Source organism: Bombus vancouverensis, chromosome 7 (genome assembly GCF_051014615.1).
Source record: "Bombus vancouverensis nearcticus chromosome 7, iyBomVanc1_principal, whole genome shotgun sequence".
NCBI lineage: Eukaryota > Metazoa > Arthropoda > Insecta > Hymenoptera > Apidae > Bombus > Bombus vancouverensis.
Genome location: NC_134917.1, coordinates 17095893 through 17119011, shown reverse-complemented (window position 1 = coordinate 17119011; position 23119 = coordinate 17095893). Strand labels below are relative to the sequence as shown.

The 23119-nt window shown below is 45.5% G+C and overlaps 2 protein-coding genes across 4 annotated transcripts in view; one reads left to right on the top strand and one right to left on the bottom strand.

Annotated features, from left to right (window-relative positions):
- mRpS17 (mitochondrial ribosomal protein S17) overlaps positions 1-23119 on the top strand; it is a 196905-nt gene that overhangs the window by 138540 nt on the left and 35246 nt on the right. The window lies entirely within an intron of this gene.
- tei (irregular chiasm C-roughest protein teiresias) overlaps positions 1-23119 on the bottom strand; it is a 321318-nt gene that overhangs the window by 265091 nt on the left and 33108 nt on the right. The gene's annotated exons all lie outside the window — the stretch shown is intronic.

Below are 23119 nucleotides of genomic sequence, written 5' to 3'. Positions count from 1 at the left end.
CGATGGTTTTTTCGTCAACCTGAATTTCTTATTAAAGAACGAATATTACTGTCAGTCTCGTTTCTCCTTTGTAACTCGCCTGGTCGGTGAAAAATCCGACTGATTTCGTTGGCAAATTTTCGCGAAGCTAGAAGAGGGAAAAGAAAAGCCATTTAATCTTTGGCAACTACTAAAAGCTTTTCAGTCTCTCTACCAATTTCATTAAACAGAGGCTGCATTAAATTCGAAATCCGAAAAAGCATCTTTCTGTGTTGCCGCGGCTCGGAAACTTGGATCTTCTTTCCGAGTAAACTTCGATGTGGCTTTGTAAGCGTGCCAATGTTAGAAATAAAAGAGGAGAAGGGAAAAAAGAAAGAAGGGAGAGAGAAGGAAGGTACGGCCGAAACCTCGTACACTCTATAAGTGGGTACACGTGCAGCGTCGCAGTTTCCTCGCACAGGATAAGGAGTCCACCTCGAAACGAGAGAAACGACTCAGAACTTTATCAAAGAAGTACGTGATCCTTGCACTTAACGACCGTCGCCGTCTTCGTTCGGTACGCGGTGTTTCAGCAGGCGCCGAGGGCCACGAGATAAGGTTTACGTGGACAGGGATTTCTCAAATTGGTTTTGTTAGAAGCCGGATCACCTTCGTCTCTTCGACAGCCTCTCACACAAACGCTTTCTTCGACGAGTAAACGAAAAACAACCAGGAGAATGCTCTGTGTGGCTATCCGAGTCTTATCCTGCTTGCGGAAGAAATTAACGTTCCGAAGCAAATGATCGATCGTTCCTTTATCACTTTGCGGTTAATCTCGGAGACTCGCTCGTGCTAGATTTCTCGGTACGACTGTCGTTTTCATCATTTCGCTTCTAGCAAAGTAACGTATAAAGAAGGTCGTTCTAATCTGAACGACGAAATTGCAGTCAATACGACAAACGTATAGATTTATAGGGAAAGTGAGATATAAACGGAGAAAGACTGACGTAGAAGGAAGGAGACGCGGGTCCTGAATAACCGACGACTCGCACACCAAACGCTCAAAAAAGTGTCTCGTCGAGTTGCCCGATATCGTTGCAAGCTGATATATCTCGAACCAAAGCAACGATTACACTTTCACCTCAAAAAAGATCAACGTCGATGTTAGCAAAGAGGTCTGTGCGCTCTCGATAAACGCAAAAGCAAAAGTTCACAAATTGTTCAATTTGTCTAATTAGCCTGTTGCAGCGTTAAGGCGATAGCGATAGGGAAATTCACCCGAGAGAGAAATTTGATACGATCGGTTTTTCTAACGGCAGAGAAACGGCGTAAACGTAAACGTTCGACCAGGATAAGCTGTCGTATTCTGCTTGGCCGTACGCTAATCCCGAAGCTGGAGTATCGGCGCGATCGTCGAAACCTTCTCTCTCTTTCTCTTTCTCCCTCTCTCTCTCTCTCTCTCTCTCTCTCTCTCTCTCTCTCCCTCGGCGGTATAACAATGAGAGCAGAGCACGGTCGGCAAAATCTCTGAAAACCAACGTTGCAACCGCGCGTATACCGAAAATGGCGAGTGTAACAAGAAGTACAACGAATGTCGCTCGCCGCTAATAACTCCGACGCTGCACAGCCCACAAAAAGGCCGCTTTCGAGCCGCGGGATATTTTGGCTCGTGACTGCGACCAACCCCGAAATTACTGCCGGCGCTGATCGTTCCTCGTATCACAGTCACGCTAGATGCCGGCTAGATTATAAACACACGTATAGAACACGAGCACGCAGGCCACGGGGAAAACAGTGATACATAGCCGGTGCGTGAAAACAGCCAGCGCACGCTCCAGCTACCGTGTGTTGACTTCGTGCAAAGGCGACGCGTGTAACGACGGTACAATGAAACCCGCCAGGTAAAAAAAGAGGGAAAATGGGTAAGCGAAGGCGCAGAGAGGCAGGTGTACTCGAAAACGAGAGGTATCTGTCGATCGAATTCGATAAAAAGAAAAAACTAAGGGAAAAAGTAAGAGGAAGGGAAATAGGAGAGAAAATAGTAATAAAAACGGGGGCAATCCTATTTTACGAGATTCATGGTAAGGATGTGTCTGTGTCGTACGGCGCCGAGAAAGTACTCCATAAAGCATTGCCGTTGGTACAATAGCCGATAGAAGTTTCACAAAGCGTGCCGCCTAATGGAATTAGAAGCGCCAACGATTTAAATATCCCGAGCCTCCAAACAGACTGGTTAACACGTTGACGTGCAAATTCTTCGTTCTATTACTAGAAAACGATCGAATAACCGTCTCTGTTCTTTCTTCTTAACGAACTCGGTCTGAAGATATTACATCGTCGTTTTTAATGTACGATAATAACGTCGATGTAAGACAAGGTATGGTAAATTTGTATAAACATAAATTATTTATGCGATTCATTCGAGATACGACCGAACCGAAAAAGCAACTGCACGTTTACGGTAAACTCTTGACAGTTTCACTAACGGAACTTCCGCATCGATGAAAATTGTACTTTTGGCAAAGGGAATTTCTTATTTTTACTTCCACTTTCTTGATAGTCGGAAACTCGACTACACTCCGCACGGTACATTTCACAGAATTAAAAGAAACCCAAATATCTTTGTTCCGAATGTGCTTTCGGCCAACTTCTTCCTTCTGTGTCGTTCTTTTCTCTCGTGTTAAAAGGACGAAATTAAGGCAACAAGATGCTCTGCTGGCATTCCTCTCTCTCTCTCTCTCTCTCTCTCTCTTCGTCCATATACTTTTCTTGCTAATTGTAGAAATTTGATTACAAATGGGAACAAGTTCTCGTGAAATCGTCGTCTAACAACGTTTATAACGGCGAGTCCTTGTTACCGGAAGATGACTAAAACGAGAGTCACTGGTGGAACCAAAAAGTCGATGGAAAGTGCAAAGGGTCTGGTATAGAACGTGTATGCAAGTTGGTAAGTGGAGGCACTCTTGCGCCAACTTGGCATACGGCCAGCTTTTCCTCTCTGCGACTTCGAATGTGCTTGCGAGAACAAGCCCGTTCGTTCGTAGTTAGAGGAAACTATCCCATCGAATCATCCCTGCACTTTGATTGATCGTGATTTCGCTCTTTTTCAGGTAGCTACCATCGAATCGTTCTATTTTCGGAAAATACCGCGTTTCGTATTTCGCTTGCTTATTCTCCGAACTTTAGAATTCGAAACTTTAGATCGCGCCATGTCGATTAACTCGCGATGTTTTCTAATTATTTTGCAAGCAGTTTGATTCGCGTGTTTCTTCGTTGCTTCTTCGATCGATGACACCAGTTCGTGATAAATTAACTCTTTTCTTTTTTTTTTTTTTCTTTTTTTGAAAGTTAATAGTCCACCGTATTAAACCATCTACGCTAAATTAAACGTCTAAGATCCTCTGGATGATAAACGCGTATAGATAAAGCCTGATCCGGTAACAAACGACGAGAGCTCGGTAAAGCCAAATACAATAAACTCTTGGTGAATTGATCGCGTTCTATTTCAAGGCTGCAGAGGAGGAGAATATTACTTCGCCCGCGCGGAACGTTCTAATCTAGCTCGTAGCAATTTCCAAAATCGCGAGTGCCTCTCTGTCAGATAACTTTCTGCATATATTTACAGACGCTGCCTGTTAAACTGCGCAAACCTCTCGAACCCCGCGACTAAGAGCTTTGATATAGCTGACGACAATTGGTGTCGCAAGTTACACAGGCCACGGGCGATGTTCCTCGAACTGGCTCCGGTTACTGCGCGTCCCTCCCTCGTTTCATATCCATGGCGGAGAAGCGGATCCACTTTTCCCTGCAGTTCCACTTTCTTAATCCCGATTACCAACCTCCTTTCCACGATAACGTACGTCCAAGTGAAACAAAACTTTCGTCGTCGCGGAACAAACGATCGCGAAGACGTAAAATCGCGGCGATGGCGTACGCTGGCAAAAGTCAAACGATCGTTCCTCGTTCTATGGCCGTTGAAATTTAAAGGAAGCATAGCAACCTGCCAGCCATCCCGTTTCGACGCAAAACCAGGGAATTGCACCCAAGACAAATCCAATTTCTATAATACGCAGCAGCGTTGCCGATCAAAGTTATTTCGCCAGTGTCTGTTCGAGTTGCCCCGGGATTTCGTTTCGTTTTCCTGACGAGAAGGCAGGTGCCCCCTTATCTCAAGAGGACGCGAGTCTTGCGGGATATTCCCCGGAGAAATTGTCGCAGCCTTATTCCCCAGTGCCTTATACCTACCGACTATCATCCGATCGCAGCCTTCCAATTCTGTACGTAGACGAATCTCATTGTCTACTCCGCCTTCCCATCGTGATGTTTCCACCCCATCCTCGGCAACCTAGCTGACAGCGAGACGAAAGGAACTTCGATCCTTCTACGATTCCTCCTACTCCTCTCGAGGACGCAACCCCGCCGCACGAACCTGTTTTTCCTCGTGAAAAGCTTTTCAGCCTGCCCTGCTCGCACGAACCGACGATTCCATCGACTCGATACATCGATATTATCCAGTCAATATGCGAGGAATTTTGCGACAACGATAACGATTTACTTTGTAGAAGTTGACGCGCGTCGTTGGAAACTTCTTCCTCTATAGACGAGCTTCTTCGTCTCTTGGCTGGAAGTATGGAAAGGAAAACGCAGGATCGTGTGTACCGGTCGAACGCAAACATTTGATAGGATAAGTTTGACGCGTCGAGAGGAATCGGGCAACGCTGCGGAAATCCATGAAAATAGAGAGGCCCGTGGAAAATCGAGAACACGTGGGTCAATTTCGGCATAGAGAAAGTCGTACGCTGCGAACGTAATGATCCTGATTTCAAAGGTAGATCGTGGCAGAGGAACGAACGTGTAACTCGTCGAGTTTCGTTTGTTCCACTGGCCGTCAATTTCTAACAAAAACCGCGCCACTGCTGCGAAAAGCTCGAAACGAACGATAGAATCTATTTTGCCTTCTGTTATCGTTTATTCTGCTTTGTTCCTTTTATCTTTGTCGGGCCTTTTTTGCACAGACATAATCGCACATAAGGCACAAAAACGCGAATAGGGAAAAACGCGAGGAAAAACTTGCTGGTATCATTTACGAGAGAACGACAAAGCATTTGATTCTATTGAACCGCGATAACCAATTAAACGTAAAATATTTACGAATCGGTGATAAACGTGGGAAAGGGAAAACGCGCGGGATGGGCGTCTTCTGGCGAAATATATTAAAAAAATACCCCGCGGCAGCTGCGTCGTGTGATACACCAAAAAATATTTTCATCCATCCATATAAATCGCGGCGGTTAGTTTTTTCCCGATTTTATTAGCCGGACGTTCCGTAAATAATGGAAACGAGCCAGTCGTATATAATTGTGCATGTTATCTATAACTGCGCACAGTTGCGAATATATTCGAGAGGAAATTTCGAAAAAAAAAAAATAATAATAATAAAAGGATATACAGGAATATAATTGGATGAAATGTGAAGCTCAAAATTGAACAAATGGCCCGTGTAATATCTCTGTACTCTTTATCATTATAAAACGCGAGTTAGATTATAGAACTTGATACGGTATCGTGCAAAACCGTATACACACGCGAATTCAAGAATCACTGGCGATTTTTACGCTCTTGGCTTTCTTTCGTCTCGTAGGATCATTCTATATCATCCTATATACGCATTTTATGACATTTACTTGATGACTCTGTTACGAAACTATAGAAACTCGTTCCTATGAATCGCACTGCAACACCGTGTGCAAGTATTTGATAAACGCGTTAGTTCTTATCGCGAGATCGTCATCGTGATAGGTCACTGTCAAGTAGCCTAAGACTTGGTCGCGATAGTACATACATATGTATTCTTCCTACGATTCGATTGACCGTTCAAACGCTGCATTGAAACGGAATGAAGCAAAAAGAAGACAGGAAAAAGAGCGAAGACAACCGAGGAGAGGATAGAGATAGATCGCCGACCATCGTTTTTCAACGACGACAAGCTTTTTCGCGGCGTCGACAACTGACGACCAGGAACCCAGACACGTGAGATTCTCGGCGAAACGAGAACCGCGAGAAAGATCCTCTCTCTCTCTCTCTTTCTCTCTCCGCTTCTCTCTCATTCTCTCGTGGGATAGGTGGATACGACACGATGGATGACAGAAGATGGAAAAAAATTAAGAGGACGGAGAAAAAGAGAGAGAGGGAGAGAGAGAGAGAGCGGGAGAAAAAGAGAAAAAGAAAAAAAGAAAGCGTCGGTAGCAGGCCGAGTCTAAGTGATTGCCGGAAGTGACATCGGCGGACGGGTAAACGCTTTATCGCAGAGCTAACGAGGCAGTCCGCGCGACTTTACCGCGCTCGGTTTCGCGCTGTGTGCCTCAATGGAAACGGGATCAGGATAGGTGCCCACCTCCCCAAATAAATCCTCTTTTTACGACAGAGATTTATGAAAGCCATTCCCTCCTACTCCCCGGTTCCTTTCTCTTCCCTTTTCTCTTTTCTTTTCTCGCCTCCGGCCTACTCCCCATCTTTCTCTTCTTGCAGCAGTGGAATCGAAGGGGAGCAGGAGGAGGATAAAGTAGAAAAAGAAGGAAGGGATTGCAGCGGCTCTTCTCGCTAGGCGTAAGGATGGGCTCGAGCTCCGAACGTTGGAAATCCAACCGAGCCTGAGTATCCCGGATTCCGGGCAGTTTCAGGCAAAATGAGGTAATTAGGATGCAGACGAGAAACGATGTCTCCCACCTCCGTCACATTCTCTCTCTTTCTCACCCTGGTCTCGCTTCGGTCACACTCTCTTCGTACCACCCTCTACCTCTTCGTGTGCGCGTGTATATCTCCTCTCTCTCTCTCTCTCTCTCCATCTCTATCTCCCTTTCATCTTACGTGGACGTCGTCTTTGTCGTCTCTCTACCTCTCCGCCGTTTCGTTCCTCTTCTCCGCCGTCTAGCTCTCGCAGGCGCACGCCAACAGCACGAGTGCAGTGTAGTGCGGTGGTAAATCAAAACCGTCGCGCTAAGAAGTCTTTAAACGTCTCGCGTATATGCAAATTACGCTACTGCACCGGCAAAGTGCGAAAGGAAATTTGAAAAATCGCGCTTCCGCTATTGCTGCTGGGAACAAGAGGAACGAGCTGCATGAGAAACGCGAGCGGCCACTTTCCACGGGATATTTGCATCGACGATGAAACCGCGATTCTTCGTACAACCTCGCGTACTGAGGTAGCCGAAACATAGTGACGGAATTGCGGAGCAAATCGACTGTATCGATCTGTCGAGCATGTCTCAGCCGAGATCTCGACGACTGCGAAGCCGACCGACCGATGACTAATCTCGCCGCGCGATTCGTCGAAACGACTAACTTAACGCGCTGAAGCGTGCGCCGCCGCTCCCTTCCGTCATTCAGCCAACGATTTATACCACTTTCGTTCAGTGACAATTTTCTCTCATCTGCCGTAGAATCGTCGCAGTCTACGACTAGGATCTACGGCAGAACCGTGGATTCGTCGACTGTGTGCGTGGAACGGGGGGCCACGGAGGAAATATGATACGCGTGAAACGAAATGCATACCTCCGTCGTCGTTTCTTGCCGACAAACATTTTCAAGAATCCAATCCCCGGGTCCTCGTACAAAACTGGATAGACAAACTCCGTGGGATACCTGTTATCCGTAGTAGCCAAACACGTAGTGACCTCGCTCGGCGCCAGAGACGGAGAGAAATTCAGCCTGATCTCCCTGGAGACGCAGAGGCCAGAAGCCACGGAGAGGATGAAGAAAAATAGATAAGAAAAAGAAGACGAAGGAGAAGCAGGGGAAACAGAGGGAAGAGGAAAGGGAAAGTCGGTAAATCGAGGAGAAAAGAAGGAATAAGGAGAGAAAGGAAAAAATATTGAACGAGGGAACTCTAATTCTCGCGTCTTCTAACCACTTCCTCTCCACCTTGCTGGTCGACGATGCTTAACGGTGCTCGAGTGTGCTACGAGCACCAGAAAGGGTACTTTGGTTGGGAACGCGGCCAGGGCTGGCTTTCGTTGTCACAGCGTATCCGATGCAAATGTAACGATGAAAAAGTCGCTAGTAACGAGAACGTCACCGGTAACAATCGATTCGCGTATCGAAGTTACGATACATATCTCACAGGGATGAAACAACAGGGCGACCAGAGGTACATGGCGCGTTACCATGCGCACGCTGACCAGATGATGGCAGAGAAGTGCGACGGCTTCATTAACAGCAATTTATCACTGGATCGGCGGGGGCCAGCGGCAGGCGCCACCATTAACCCCCTAAGGTCGTTAGGTTGCGGTTTGACATGAGAACATGCCCATAACACTGTTCGGTTATACGTACCTAACGTGTACCACCTATCTGGCCGGTGGTAAAGCACAGATCCATTGGCCTCTGCCTCTAGAACGCGTACAACAGCCGGATGAGAGCGGAGAAGGAACAGCTGTAGAGTGAATGGATGCGAATAGGATTGAACGAAGATGGAGAGAACGGAAAGCAGACGGAATGAGTAAACGAACATTGTAAAGGGAGAGAGTCGGAGAGAGAGAGAGAGAGAGAGACAAAGAGTAGACTCGCTGCTACGTCACAAGCTAACCATTAGCGGTCGTACAGGCTCGTGTTTAGACACCCCGTTATTGAATCGGTTACCTGGATATCGAACCCGATGTTACACGTTCCGTCGCTAATGTTAAAATCGACAAAGCTAGCGAACCCAAGGACAGCGATTTTCAATGTTATTAGACACCGTGTGCCGAGGTTCGTTTAACCGAAAGCGTTTAAAGTTATCGGTCCTACTCTGGTCCAATTTCGCGCGTTACACGCCAACGCGATTAAACGATTCCTTGCGAGAGGTCATTATCACCGAAGCGATTGTCCTTCGCAGTACTTTTAGGTCAAGAGCGTTCCGTATCGTTTATGGAACGCGACACGCTCGGTGAAATATTCGATCGCGCGTACAACCGTTTAGCGTACACGCGTTGTTCCCGTGGCACGAAGCTCGACACGGGCCTAAGTTTATTATCACAGAACCAAGGGTCGAACGAAATCTCTCAAGTATTTAGGGGTATTACCGATAAGTACTACTGGCTATAGGTATGCTTGGGTATTCCGGAATGGTATTTGCGATATTACTCGGAAGCTGGAATAATAGGCAGGAATTCTATGCGCGAATCGTGGAATATATTCGGAATCTCGAGCGAAGAATTGACGCGGTCGGAAAAAAGGAGATTCTAAATAAAAGGAGTCAGGTTTATTTATAACGAATAGGATGTGGCGCGTAATGGAGCGCATAAATAGCGTGTTTTATAGACGTAAGAATATAGGTCTGGATCGAAGCAACAAGCTGTTTCGAAACGCGATATATGTACTTTGTGCCGAATTCACCGCGCCAACTTGCCATCAACGCGCTGCAACGCGACATTTCCGTAGAACATACTTTCATATCGTTCCCCAGCCGACGCGTACATCGATGAAACTGTTTTAATTAAAACGGTCTATCTGCCTCCACTCGCGTAAGATTTAATCAGGCCATAGACTGGAATCGGGCACGTGTGTAATTTAAGTTCCACCGTATCAGCGCCAGCGGAACCCGCCTTTGCATTCGACTAATCCGCGTGAAAGCAAGGATTTTGGGGCTTACGTAAGCGGGACTTCTCAAAATGAACAAGTCGCGTTCAAAGGTTCGAACTCCCTCTACACACTCGCGTGAATATTCATTAAACACGAGATACGTAGAACGAAGGTGGAAAATGGGAGCGAGACGTAAAAACAACAGAGCGGAAACTCGCGTCGATAGTTCGAACAGTTTCATCGGAGAGAAAGAACGAGCCCGTTCTCCGTTTCTTCAATTATGGAATAATTAACTAAAGATACTTTGAAAGCAAATTGCCTTATGTACTTGAAAGCGGCAGACCGGTCTTTCCTCTTTTAACCGCTTCTCCTTCCAACTTTCCTGGTAACTGCTAGCCTTACAACTTCTACCTACGCTTCCAGCGCCCATGCACGAAGAGTTGAAGCACCCACTTCTCTCCCCTTCGCCTCTTACGCGCGTAGATTATTAATTTCGTTAATTTCCCCGTAGTTTTCAGAATTCGTCCGTTCGTTAGACCACTGCCCTTTGCATCAACCCTACGCGGAACATTTTTACACCGTGTAACAAGTGGCTGCCGGCTAAAAGAAACCCTTTCGCTCCAATTACTCACGGCTCTCGACGTCTTTCGACTCAACCGCGTCTTTATTCGCACGAACGATCAACGGATCTGTATAAAAATAATACTCGAAACAACCTTCCTAAGGTATGTATCGTCGTAAACTGACCGCCGTAATTGGAAGAATTTTCGAAAAGTTTAGGCTCTTTAAAAAAACCAACTCCTCGTGTATCGTTCGTCGGACGCGATCCATCGTACGTACGTGTTGTCGAACAACAGCGACGAAGCGGAACAATCGATAAACCCGAACGCTCGATGACGCGTGCCAGCAAATTCTTCGAGCACCGCGGTTCTAACTTTAATTAACGTCTGCTCCGAATACCAGGCGAATTGAAATTCACGTACGACACTTACAAATTCGATGGTTCGCTGGAGTGTTATGCGTCCGCGATCCTCGCACTCTCGCCGTCGTCGTCGTCGTCGTCGTCGTCGTCGTCGTCGTCGTCGTCGTCGTCGTCGTCGGGTAAGTTTCAACGAGGAGTGCGACTTTACGCGTTCATATTGAAAAAAGTCAACAACGCAACGCGGCGGCGAGAAAATGTGACGGAACGAAGTGAATATTGGCTATCTCCCCGAGCTTCGACGTCATTAAAACTTTTAGATTGCATAAGAATGGCTTTCCATTCCCGTCTCTAACACTCTTCAGAAGACGTCATGTCGGGCAAGAAATTCTTGCTCGGTCAAGCAGTAATTACCAGACTCGATGATAAATTAAATGGGGAAAAAAAGATGCTTCCTCTTATTTTTTCTTTTTTCTCTTCTTTTCCTGTTCTCTTATCTTTGCGTTTTCTCTTTCTGTCTGCCGCTCTATTCTCGCGAGAGATCTATGTACATCCCCTTCTCTGTCGTTTGTATAAGTAGATTACTAGCATTACAGAGTAATATAACTCCGTTCTTCTCAATAATACGAAAACTTTCCACTCGTCATGGACAAGCAAACGAGGGATTTCGTTATAGACAGAGTCGAGGAACTTTTTAACACTTAAAAGGATCTTGGAAATATATCGCGTAGAAATTGCTATTCCAGGCGCTCGGATAAAAGGCTTGCGAAAGGTTATTACGTCTGAGTGCACGACTTAAGCGAAAACAAAGCAGTCGGAATAGAAACATCTTTCCGCGAGATCGATAACAATTATGAGGATGATGAAATAAATCTGACAATTTTCGAGTATTAAAATAGCAGAGGAGTCGCATACACGACGATGTCGAGTGGTATCTTGCACGGAGATTCGTATTAATTTTAGAAACTCGCACGTGCCAGTTTTACGAATGCAGTCAATTCGTCTAATCAACGGGAAACGGTTCGATCATGCTCGCAACTACCGCACTTTCTATAGAACCGACTAAAAAGAAGTCCGAAGATACGGTAAAACCTGAAAGCAATACCATGTGTATTATTATCAACATCTGCGTTCCGATTGTCTTCCGAATTGAGAATTATATCCCGAGATAATAATCGGATCGTCTATCATTTTCTATCGCTGTAGTCCAACTATGAAACTGGTATAGCCGTTATAGTTAAAACTTTTAAGATCCAAGAAATTGATTTGTCGTTTATTCGAGAATTTGAAGGGAAAGTAATTTTCCACGGAGACATTTCCGATGCCGTGCGAGGTATTCGAAAAGGAAACGATGTAGTGGGAAAAAAGCGTAAAAGTCACAACGGTGTTTAAAACAAACGCGTGAAATGCAAATTAATTGGCGAGCAGTTCAGAGTATTATCCAGCCGTGAGAGGGGCATTGTATTAGCATCCTTTTCTTTCGGTAGCGCCTTTGTATCGATAGAGACTCGCGTGTCTCGATCCAAATACAAAAGAGCAACTCAATGGAGACACGATAGAAGCAAAAGAGAAAGAAAAAAAGTGAACTGGATGCATACTAGGTCATCCTTTGGCGCGATGACGTTACACCGGTACATTCCGCTTACGAATACGTCTTTTGGAGAAAGAAGAAAGAAATGAAAAGGGGAAAGAGAAGGTAGAAAAAAGGTTGGGGAAAAAACGCTCGTGACCCAGCGGGCGTGAATGTTATCGTTTCCGGTGTAGAAGCAGACTGCGTCGCGTAACATCTTGTCCCGTGTGAAATGTCAGCTTTCGCGCTGAATAGCATAGCCGACAACGAATTGACATAGTTAGCGAACGTTAAACTAATTTTTCATCTGCCGGCTTGCGGAACAATCGTCGCCGACTGCAATTTCGACGAGAAACGCATTTGTGCGTGGCAACTGAGCGGCGAAGGTAGAAGTTGCGAGAGTCGCCAGTAGTATAATTTCAGCGCCTTTATCCCTACGCTCTAGGCTCGGCTCAATTTTCAACATCAAAGTTACGCGCGTACGTACATAACGCTTTTGAACACGAGAACGAGAATGAGGGGGGGAAGATGAAATCTCGGTCGTTAATTAGTACCCTGCGACCGGAGAACGGAAACGTTGAAACTGAATGGGTAATTGGTGCGCAAAGAAACGCAACGATTTATAGAAACAGAAGGTGGCTAGCGCGTGTTCGATAAAGCTGCAAAGAGAAGTACGAACCTTTTAACGAACATCGTTCGTATTATATTTCGTCTCTTCTCGAGAAGACTGTGTCCTCCGCCGTTCTTCCTTTTCTTCCTCTCCTTTTCTTTCTCTGTCGGCGTACCTTCTGCTTTCTTTTGCCACGACAAGACGCGCGATTGCTAGCAGGAAGCACGACGGGAAACAGAATTACACGGACGAATTCTAGCATAAATAGTATTTGCTAACGAGTTGCCCTGTTGCAAGCCGCATCCGCTAACGCTACTCCGGCCGCAGAGGGATGGCCCAAGAAATTAAGAGGGACCACTTTGGTTTCGGTCCTCCGAGGTTTAAGGCGAGTTTATGCTCCAATTACCTCGTTTGCAGTATTAATTCGCGCCTCTATACCTTCCTCTCTTCCTTCTGCTGGCTCGGTTTAAACGGCGAAACAGGGCGAACAGAGGAATAAGGAAACGACGGACCAAGACAATAAGAGAGAAATAGAAGCGAATCGAAGGAGAAGAACCTTCGCAAATGTGTCTCGGAAACTACAAGCCGCGCGAGGATTACGGATTGGACTCGGGGCACAAGCATCGACTTGCACGAGCTCGTGCAAGGATCACAAGTTAGGAAGTCGTAACCGGTTCGGGATTAAGCTTGTCTCGGGCAATACCTTCGGGTGAATACGAAATATATCCGGACTATGTGTGGATCAGGCTTTGGTTCCGCTTCGCGTACCTAGGCTATACGTTCACTAGGACACCATTTCGAACCGTGCAATGAACTTTTACCGTGCGCTAAACGCTGCAATCCTTTAATGTGACGTACGTGTTACGGAATAAGAAAGATAAAGAGAGAGAGAGAGAGAGAGGGAGGAGAGTGGAGAAGAGAAATAGTCTTTCACGAACGTATAAGTTTCGCGTACTTGAAGCAGCTGTTTTAAACTAACTTTGAAGAACGGTAATAACCACGGCCATAACCCGGAATTACGAATAAATTCGTTTCAGAATAGTTAAAGTAAAAAGGCATTAACCAAGATAAATAAGATGCGCGTATATGTATTATTTACTCGACGATTTATTTAGTTAATCTTCTGCACGGGTCGTATAAATTCAGACAATTTTTGCTCTTACAGATACAAAATTAAACGGATAAATTTGGCAAGTGAACGTCGTCGTTGATCGTACAATGTTATTAATAACATTGACGTATCGCGTCGCGTATGCCGTAAGAGAGAGATAATCTTGAAAATACATCTAACCGGGAAACGTCTATTTGGAGTCAGGAACGCTCGCCCCGGAGTAACCGGGCATACGATAAAACAAGGAAAAAGTTAATTTTTCTGGAAAGTTTGACCGTAGCCTGTGTATATACAAGGTCGTTGGCGTGCACGATTTCAAAGTGTTCGCGTTTCTCTCTTCCGGTTTCTTTCGCCGAGAGAATCAAACTATCCCGGGGGATACACGGTTACTTGTGATTCTATGCGAAGCACATTTCCGAGAAGTTCCACGCAGGTTAGGCTGAGCTATGGTGCTACGTATTCTCGGCATTCACCGTTTAATCAGGAAGCAACTTGGCTGCTCCATAGAAAGCAAGTTTGGTTAGCGAGGAACGGTAGCCCGGACACTAGGCAAGATAGTCTGGCACGCGTATCGATCTTCGACGTTCGGGCAAACTTATCAAAAGCAACGCTACTATCGTCGCGTAGTACAACGCGGTAGCTTCTCCGCGCGATATTTCTTCGCGGAGACGAGCGCCGGAACGCTTCGAGCGGCATAAGTTTAAATTCTTAAATTCATAGATCCTCCGTCGACTCGTCTTTGCCGCAACTCCGGCGCAACTCCTAAACGAACGTTAACAGGAGTCGAGTTCGCCACGTTTCGAAAGAGATCAGTGGAAGCTCTTCTCCGGTGCTACGCATCGTCTAATAAGTATACACTTTGTACCGATCGAAAACTTCCTTAAGGATTGCTTCGCGTGGCAAAAGTTGGCTGGAAACTGAGAGCAGAGGGTTGCGCGGTCGTGAATTCTCTCGAGGCGCTAAACTAGACCGGAGCATAAAGGTCCTAGGTTTGCCAGAGAACGTTAGATCACAGAAGTGGATATAATCGTGAGTAAATGGTCCGTAAGTAACAGTCGAGGAAAACGTTTGAACGACCCTCATCCTCTTACCATTCTCCGACCACCTTTGGACTGTCGACGGATAGATACATGCAGTCCCGTTACCACCATTCCCGACACGCTCGCTAACGCTGTATCTTGATTATATTCCATTTAGGGTACGGCCTTGCCGCCCGTGCACTCGGCCAACTCGCGAAGTATCTCCACATCGAGATATCTCGTTTGTCACAGGGGTTACCGTGAACCGACGAATTTCTTGCTCTAAATATAGTCCAGCAGAAGCGACAAGTTGCTGGAACGTCGTTACCGGCCAGTCTTCCAGTAACCACTGCGAGCAACGTATTCGGAAAATGTATGTGCGCGCACCAGTTAACCCGTGTCACGGTTAAAACCGTACGCCGACGTTTGGACGAGTTGAAACGCTTTGATGATACGCGAATGACCATTTAGAGTTTTTGTGTGTAGATAGATTTTTAAAACGCTAATTAAGCTACGGATGTATATGCTTCGACGAGAACGTTTTCATTCCTATTCTCATTTTTCATTTTCAGGTGTCTCGCGCCTTCGAATACAAACGTTGGATTTACGACAAGCCAGCGGTCAGAAAACGACTGTTAGTATAGTCACGCGTCAAATATTAAACCGTTAACACACATACAGCAACAGAATATACATCGAAGAATCAAACGTTAGTTGTGCATAGGTGGAAATTCTTCGAAGATCAACACGCATCGAACCGAGATACGTCGTAAGTCGTTCTAGACGTTAACTTTTCCTCTTATCGTCTCAAATATGATTTTATACTTTAGATATTCCGATTGATTCGTTTCTCGAAACGTTCGAACAAAGAGAATCGAAAGTTTAACGAAAGGATAAAAGATTGGCCATTGCTGACTACGTTGTTACGGTCTCCGCTGTACGCAGCGCACTTACGAAACGTTTAAAGACCGATGTATTTTCCTGCGTATCGTTTCCCATTACCCATTCTGTTTCGTTTATCCAGGCCGGAATCTGTCTTCGTGAGGGACGAACGTTTCACCGAGTATCGTATCGTCGGTTGACTTCGCTCGATTTACTTCGAGTATTCGTTTTCTGTTAACGGGCCAGAGACATAATGTGTTTGCGGAACATAAAACCTTTGGGAAATCAGCGGGAATATCGTACAGACTCGTTCGACGATTTCTTCCTCTCTCTCTCTCTCTGTCCCTCTCATTTCCGCAAACGCACAATCGCGTTCCTTAGATTCGAGAATCACCAAATTGCTTGATACGCGAACCGTTAGGTCCCTCACGAATCGGCACGTTCTCGATTATAATCGGACGTTTATCGAGCACGATTCCAACGCTAATCCAATCGTCGCGTCTGTTTCGCATTGCAAATACGAGAGCGAGAGCGAGACGACGAAGAGATAGAGACGTGGACCAGCTACCCGTAATGAAATTACATGTACAGGAAAGATGTAGCATCTCCAGCAGAGTCGATATTAGATCCCCTTGTACTTCATGACGTTATTGTAAAAGTAACGCAGAAAAGTCAGCTGTACCAGCTGCGCGAGCTGATCCGATGAAATTTAATCACATCTCGCCGACGTTACGATATAGTATCCATAAATCTTGGAATCGACGTACCCTCGTACTGAAAATGTCTCTGAAAGGTATTTCCCGGTGTCGCAGCTTTTCCAACATTAAAACTCCTTATCCCTGGCACGACTTATCCTCGCTCGCAGTAACACCACCGACGTCGATTTCCTCAACACCCTTTTTCCCTCCTTCTTCGCCCGTTCTCCTCTGCCTCTGCCACCTCTGCTTCCTCTCTCTCTCTCTCTCTCTCTCTCTCTCTCTCTTACACTTTTTCTCTCTCCCTCTTTCTTGCTACATCCTCTCCACCGTCAACCCCACGATCTCACCCCTTGCTCACGACCTCCGCCGCTCTCCCTCGCCAATCGACCTTTCTCCCCACTTTACATTCCACTCCGCTAGATTTATTTGTCGATACATATTGCGCTTGCGAGGACTGACAGTAATCTCCGACCCGGTGGCGATTCGTTCCAAGTTCACGAGTTGAGCAATTGACGAGCGCGACAATACGACGCGACGCGACACGCCGTTCGATTCCATCGAGTTGTCCAACATCGATCCACCCAGCGATTCTCGATTTTCGCTGTTTCCGCTCTTCTATTCGTCGACTAGCTGCGTGATTTGCAAATGCGTTTATATAACCAACGGGTTAAAGAACCGTATTATACATCGAGACACCGGCGAAATGAACTTTTTACAAGCTAGACTTTCTCCGTTTACGCGTTCCAAAGCGTGTAGAAGCACGAAGTGCTTTCAAGAGTCCACACCCTCATCAGACCCAGTCAATGCGTCGAGAGCCACTCCAACAAACACGCCGATTTTCAACTAGCAGCTACGCGGAAGAGAACAAACAGCTAGGGAGCGAAACGAGAAGCCACGACTTACGTCGCTCTTAACGATTTATCTCGTTCTAAGCAACGATGGACCACGAAACGTAAATACAGTCAGCGTTAAAACTCGAGCTGCTTATCGCTGACGTTGCTCTTACGAGTCGATCTTAAGAAGAGGTTCGTATTCGCGAAATCCTATCAACGGCGTTAACTCGGTGTCGAGACCGCGACGTCTCTTATTCGATCCAACGACAAAATCGATAACTTCGCTTTAATAGCTCTGACAAATCCAAACGCTGTTTGCGGCTTCGAAACACGGTAGAACCGTAGAACGCATTCTAAACACAGCTTCCTATTACTCACATGTCACGTCCACGTTGACCAGAACTGTTCGCTAACAGTTGACGAGCTGCTTGCGTATTGATCCTGAACAAGTGTAGAATCGTGAATACGTGCTAGAGAAATAGCTTCCGAAAGAAGCATTATTAGAAGGAGTATTAGCCTTCTTTCGGTTTAGCTGCTTAACCTTAGCTTCATTGTGACGTCTACCTCTTGAGAACACACTGTACGACAACGGAGCACGTTCTTGCTGCGAAACGATACGACCAGAAAATCCTATCGCTCTAACGACCTAACCGGCCACCGCACAATAGTCGCGATGCAATTGATTCGCTCGGCCGAAGTGTCGGTTCTATTAATATCGCTGACATTATCGTCGTCGCGGTACATACGTTATGCACGCCGTCAGTGAGCAATATCAGCCAGAAACTGGTTGTCACGCACGTATAGGCGTAATACGGCATGAACGTAGATCAACGCTTAACGAAACATCCCGACGTCCAAGAGCAAGCGCCGGCCGGAATTAACATACGGGTAAACATAGGTAATACGAGGCGGATGCCGGAATATGGCTGGAGGCGGATAGACGTAACCAGTATTGCTATCTCTAACCGGCATCTCGATATTACGCCTCTCCGCATTTCGGGAGCTGCACTATAACCTACCCCAAAACGATGGAAATGGGTCGGGGATGGTACCTTTAGCACGGCCATACCGGACCGATCTCGACGATCAGAAGTCGAAAGCTCGTGCGTGGACAAATTGGGAACGATACGAGAGAGATATCCTGGGTCAGATGCATGCGAATCAAACGATTTGCCAAGATACAATGTGCTTTGTATGGAAACGTACCTCGGCGATGCCAGAAGGTTCTTTTATTTCCTGGACGAGCTTGCGATCGATTTGCCACGTATCTACCAACTAATCTCGTAGTAACTTGAAGCCAGTGTATTTTTGATTCGACTATGAAGATAGCTTTATCTTTTCAACGTTAAGAATAAAAGTGTACCATTAACCATCGAAAGCGAGATGCTCTGGCATCGCTGCAGGCAAATCGTAATGATCCAGTATGTATGTAACATATCGTTCTTCTGTAAAAATATTTATACATCTTAAACGAAGCCGATAACGACATCGTATAATAACGTTATCTGTTTCTTGAGAATATGTACAAAGCGACTCTTAGCACAAAGCGCGATAAAATTATAGCGAAATTTCGTAACGTTTCGTTTTATCAAAAACGCGCGTTTTATAGGCTGCACGAAGACTCTATAAACGTCTTTCTTTTTTCAAATATTTCGCGCGATACGATCGTTCGTATTAAGCTAATAGGAGAAGAATTCAAGGTACGCGTTTAACTCTGTGATGAAACTCGTTTCTCTAAAATTCTCCGACCTCGATCTTTTATTCGTTGGCGGATCTCCGACCAACGAACCTCGTAATATACGAATATGACTTTTATCCGAAGACAACGTCGTCGGTCGGGCAACACGGGCGATGCGTTCGTAGAAAATGGAAATCGAAATGTCGGTTCGCGTGTGTCCACGCGGGTACAACGACTCCGCATACCGTGGACGGTAAAAATGGACAAAGGTAACCATAGTACGCGATAGTTGCGGCCAATGCTCCCTCTCTGTGTGTCGACTGTACCGTTGGTGCGGTAACTTCGGTCATTACATCGGTGATGCCGTGCACCGAAGCGCAGGTTATTCCCGTTGCAAGTGGCCACCGCAATCGCCAGAGACAGAGGAGGGAACAACCCGAGCAAGGACAAGAGTTTGCATTGTCCTATCTGCGTAGTTTATACGTGTCATATGCGGTACAACCGGTAGATACGCGTGTATGTGCAAGGAATCGTTCTCTGCCGTGTCGTGTTTCGAATACACACGCCTCGCGAACATCGCATCACGAATCTAAAAAACTTAATATCCACCGTTGCGCCGCCGGCGTGTCCCGACTTAAAAGCAGATTTGTTTTCTCATTCTCGGGCGTATTTTTCACGCTTCCGTGTGAGTCCTGTAACTCTCTCTCTCCCTCTCTCTCTCTCTCTTTTTCTCTCTTTGGAGACGTATACATACGTGACGCGTTGTTCAGGTTTCGCCTGGACGAGCTCCTAAAGTCGCAACGTTCCGCAGAAGCCCATAAACTATCTACGAAATAGGTATCGGAGTATTTGGAAAGTAAAAATGGGAGATGTTGGTGTTTTGATATCCTCGTTGTTCGTTAAGAATTATTTGGTGGTCGAGAAAGATTTAATTTCAATTCAATTGGAAATCACAGGACGATGGAAGGTGTGCGTGTAATCTAAGGCTTGTGCATATCGCCGCATGAATACTAAAGGCAAAAAGCTTGCGCGGAATTTTCGAAAGATACGTATATGCACGTATATATCTACAGGATTTATCTTGCAGAATGCTAATTTTAATTTGTCAGAGTGTGATTCGAAAAAAATACGAGCTTAAGTTTAAATGTAGTAATATCGTGCTTAACATCGCGCTCGTTACTTTACGGTGACATATTTTTTACGGTAACGCCAGAAATTATTTCAAATAAATGATTTAAACATGTTAGTAACGCGAATTCTGTGGAATATTTCTGGCTGAGTTTACTGCTCGCGTAAAAATGTCGTGTTAAAAGTAAAATAGAAAAATATTAGAACAGGTATGAGGAGAAAAAATTTGAAAAATCTCGTGTTTTCCACCAGATACATATATATATATATTCACGTATATATTCGTAGCCGTGCAGGATTTTCGTGAAATCATGAAAAAGTTGTCGCGGAAGGTGGCAATTAAAGCATCTTGTACAGAGTGTCAAGCTTTAGTTCGGACTTTGTTTGCGTAAATAACGTTTACTAAATGAAATGCTAACGAGTAAACACTTAGCTACTCTGAAGCCAGGTCCAGCGAAGTTAATGAAGAAAATTCAGGGTAACGTAATTCAATTATTCGCAATCACGACGCAATGTGTAGTACGTTTGCCGCGACAATTATAACAAAATCAATTTAACGGCAACCGGTAAATAACGTTTGGTCGTTAGCATGACACGGACAAAGCCTGAAAATATCCGTCATATGCAAAACGTTTAATATCGAGCTACGGAATGTCGGTTTCCCTCCTTCGAATTACGCTTCGACGTTCCATTTATCGATATCATCGATCGGCCGACTTAATTTCATCGCACGATTTTACCAAAACAACGTGTTCTTCCGTCATTCGATCAAATTCATCCAATCTTGATTAAACATTTACACGCGTTACGATAGAAATCTCCGATTTTACGGAATCATCGACGTTACTGGCAAGCGTGGAAAGCTGGAAAATCCGCCGACGCAATCACCACAGACTATAAAATCTAAAACTAAGAGCTGTTCGCGTATATGCGTGTGACGATAAAACTTAACGAAGGAAGCGGTAAACCGATCGTTTAACCCATTCAAAGCTGGTAATGGGCGCCGTACGAAGGGATTCGCGTTATGCGAAAAGTCGAAGAATCAAGATCGTAGAAAGCATCGTGTACAATTAAAATAGAATAGATCGAACGTGTACTTCAAAATTCACGAAATTGTCATCAAAAAATTTCCTCTGGGGCGTTACAGTTAACAGTTTAGGCAAACAATGGAAATATTTGAGAATGGAGCTACAACAGTATCCGCTGTGGACATAATAGCGTAAGCAACAAACGCGAGAACTCGGCGAGAGCCAAGTATCAAACTTTATGCTTTCAGTCGACGAGAATAAGTGTGTATCCCTTCCGAGCGCGGAAAGGATGTAGCTTAGTTGCGACGAATAAATGCATCACCGTATAAGCCAGGACGCAATATTTTTTTCCCTTTCGTGGTTCTTCCATGTGAATCACCGACAGCAAAAGAGAGACAGACAGACAGACAGAGAGGCAAATGGAGAAACCGGGAAAGGGTGAGAAAGATGGGTGAACGGTTGAAAAAAGGTAACGCACGAAACGTAGGCTTTGGGGGAGGGAAAGGGCGAGGAGGAAAAAGAGGATAAAAGGGAGTAAAGGGAGACGTTTCGAGCGGAGGTTCTCGTTGAATTTAGAAATCCACGCGCAAGCCCATTTTCCGAGGGAAAGGCCACTTCCTGCGGCATGTCGGTGCAGCCGTATTTTATCCGTTTGCGGCGGACCCGGTTCAGTCCGCTGCCCCCTGTTCCCCGTGCCCCAGGTTTATAATAGCTTTGCGATGCGAAGATCGCGGACAAAAGCCGGACGAAAGGTAGAAAAATTTCGCCGCGGTGCTGACTGAGTTCCGGCTCTGTCCATTCGACAAACGAACTGCACGTATCGTACGCACAATAGACCAGGTCCGCGAGATCGTGCGGCTCTGTTCGATACGGAATCGGCCAACCTTGGATAAATTTGTTTTCTTCCTTCTTCCTCTTCTCGCTTTCTCTTTTTTCTTTATTTTTATTTTCTTTTACAACGTACAACCAGCCAGTCGCCATCCGTCTGTCTTTCGAAGGAATTAACCAGAGATTTGTTGGAGAAGACTCGCCCCTGGAGGAGATCCTCGTTCCGGGACATTAACGTACGTCACGGAATTAGGTAACGTATAGTTACCGGATAAAGCAAACATCGCGAGAGACAGTTAATTCTTCCCGAGATACGTTGATATCGGGAGATTAGTAACTCGAAGATTTTAAGCCGGAAATGTAAATCAAATAGCGGAAGAACGAGTTGAATATTATCAAAGAGCGAGGAAGGAACGATTCGATAAAGGGGTATTTTAGTCGAATGACTGTTCGATCATTCATCGTGGCCGTTACTCCAGGGATTAACCTTTCCCTGGTTTCACGAGTTAATTGAGAACGTATCGAAGTACATGGGCTACGGTCGACCCAAGAATCTCTTCCGTGTAATTAACCGAACAATAAATCGGAACGAATTATGTATTCGATATTTATGCCGACCCGTCCGCGCCATGAGCGAATTTAATCTAAAGTTTCGAGCATCCGATTAAGCCAGGTTTTGTCAGTGGGAGGAAACGACGCAGAATTCCGTTGTAATAAATTGCGCGAGGGCAGCGAAAGTTTATCAATAAGGGACGACAGAAAGTGTGTCATTGACAAATATCTGGACAGCCGGGCGAGCGGTTGTGTAAAAAAGGGGGAAAAAATAGCATGGGAGAGAAAAAAACAGAACGTCCAGTGAATTATTTTCACTTGCATCGGGCTTAATGGACGCCTGCATTTTATTTTATTTTTTGTTCCGCTTTTTTTCCCAGAAGATACGAAATCACGAACGAGCGATTGGGTCGTACTCCGACGCGAGAGTACGCATGAATCGTCGATCGATTTAAAGCGCTGTCATAGCTGGGAAATGTTCAAGCGTAAAACGAAAGAGGAAATTACCGTTTCCAGTTCTATGCGCGTTTCAAGCTTGCATGTGGCGTACATCGCGACCGGTCAAGCAGAAAAGGAGTGGAAAATCTATGTTTCATGGATCGATCGATCCATGACATTCCTCATTAACGATGTAAGCTTGTTGTCCTATATTTGAAATATCAAGAAGCCCGGAACTCCAAAAAAGATTTTATATGCCCGTTGCGGAGCGAAGCGAATTCGTTCGACGAAATGGAACATCGGAGTTGA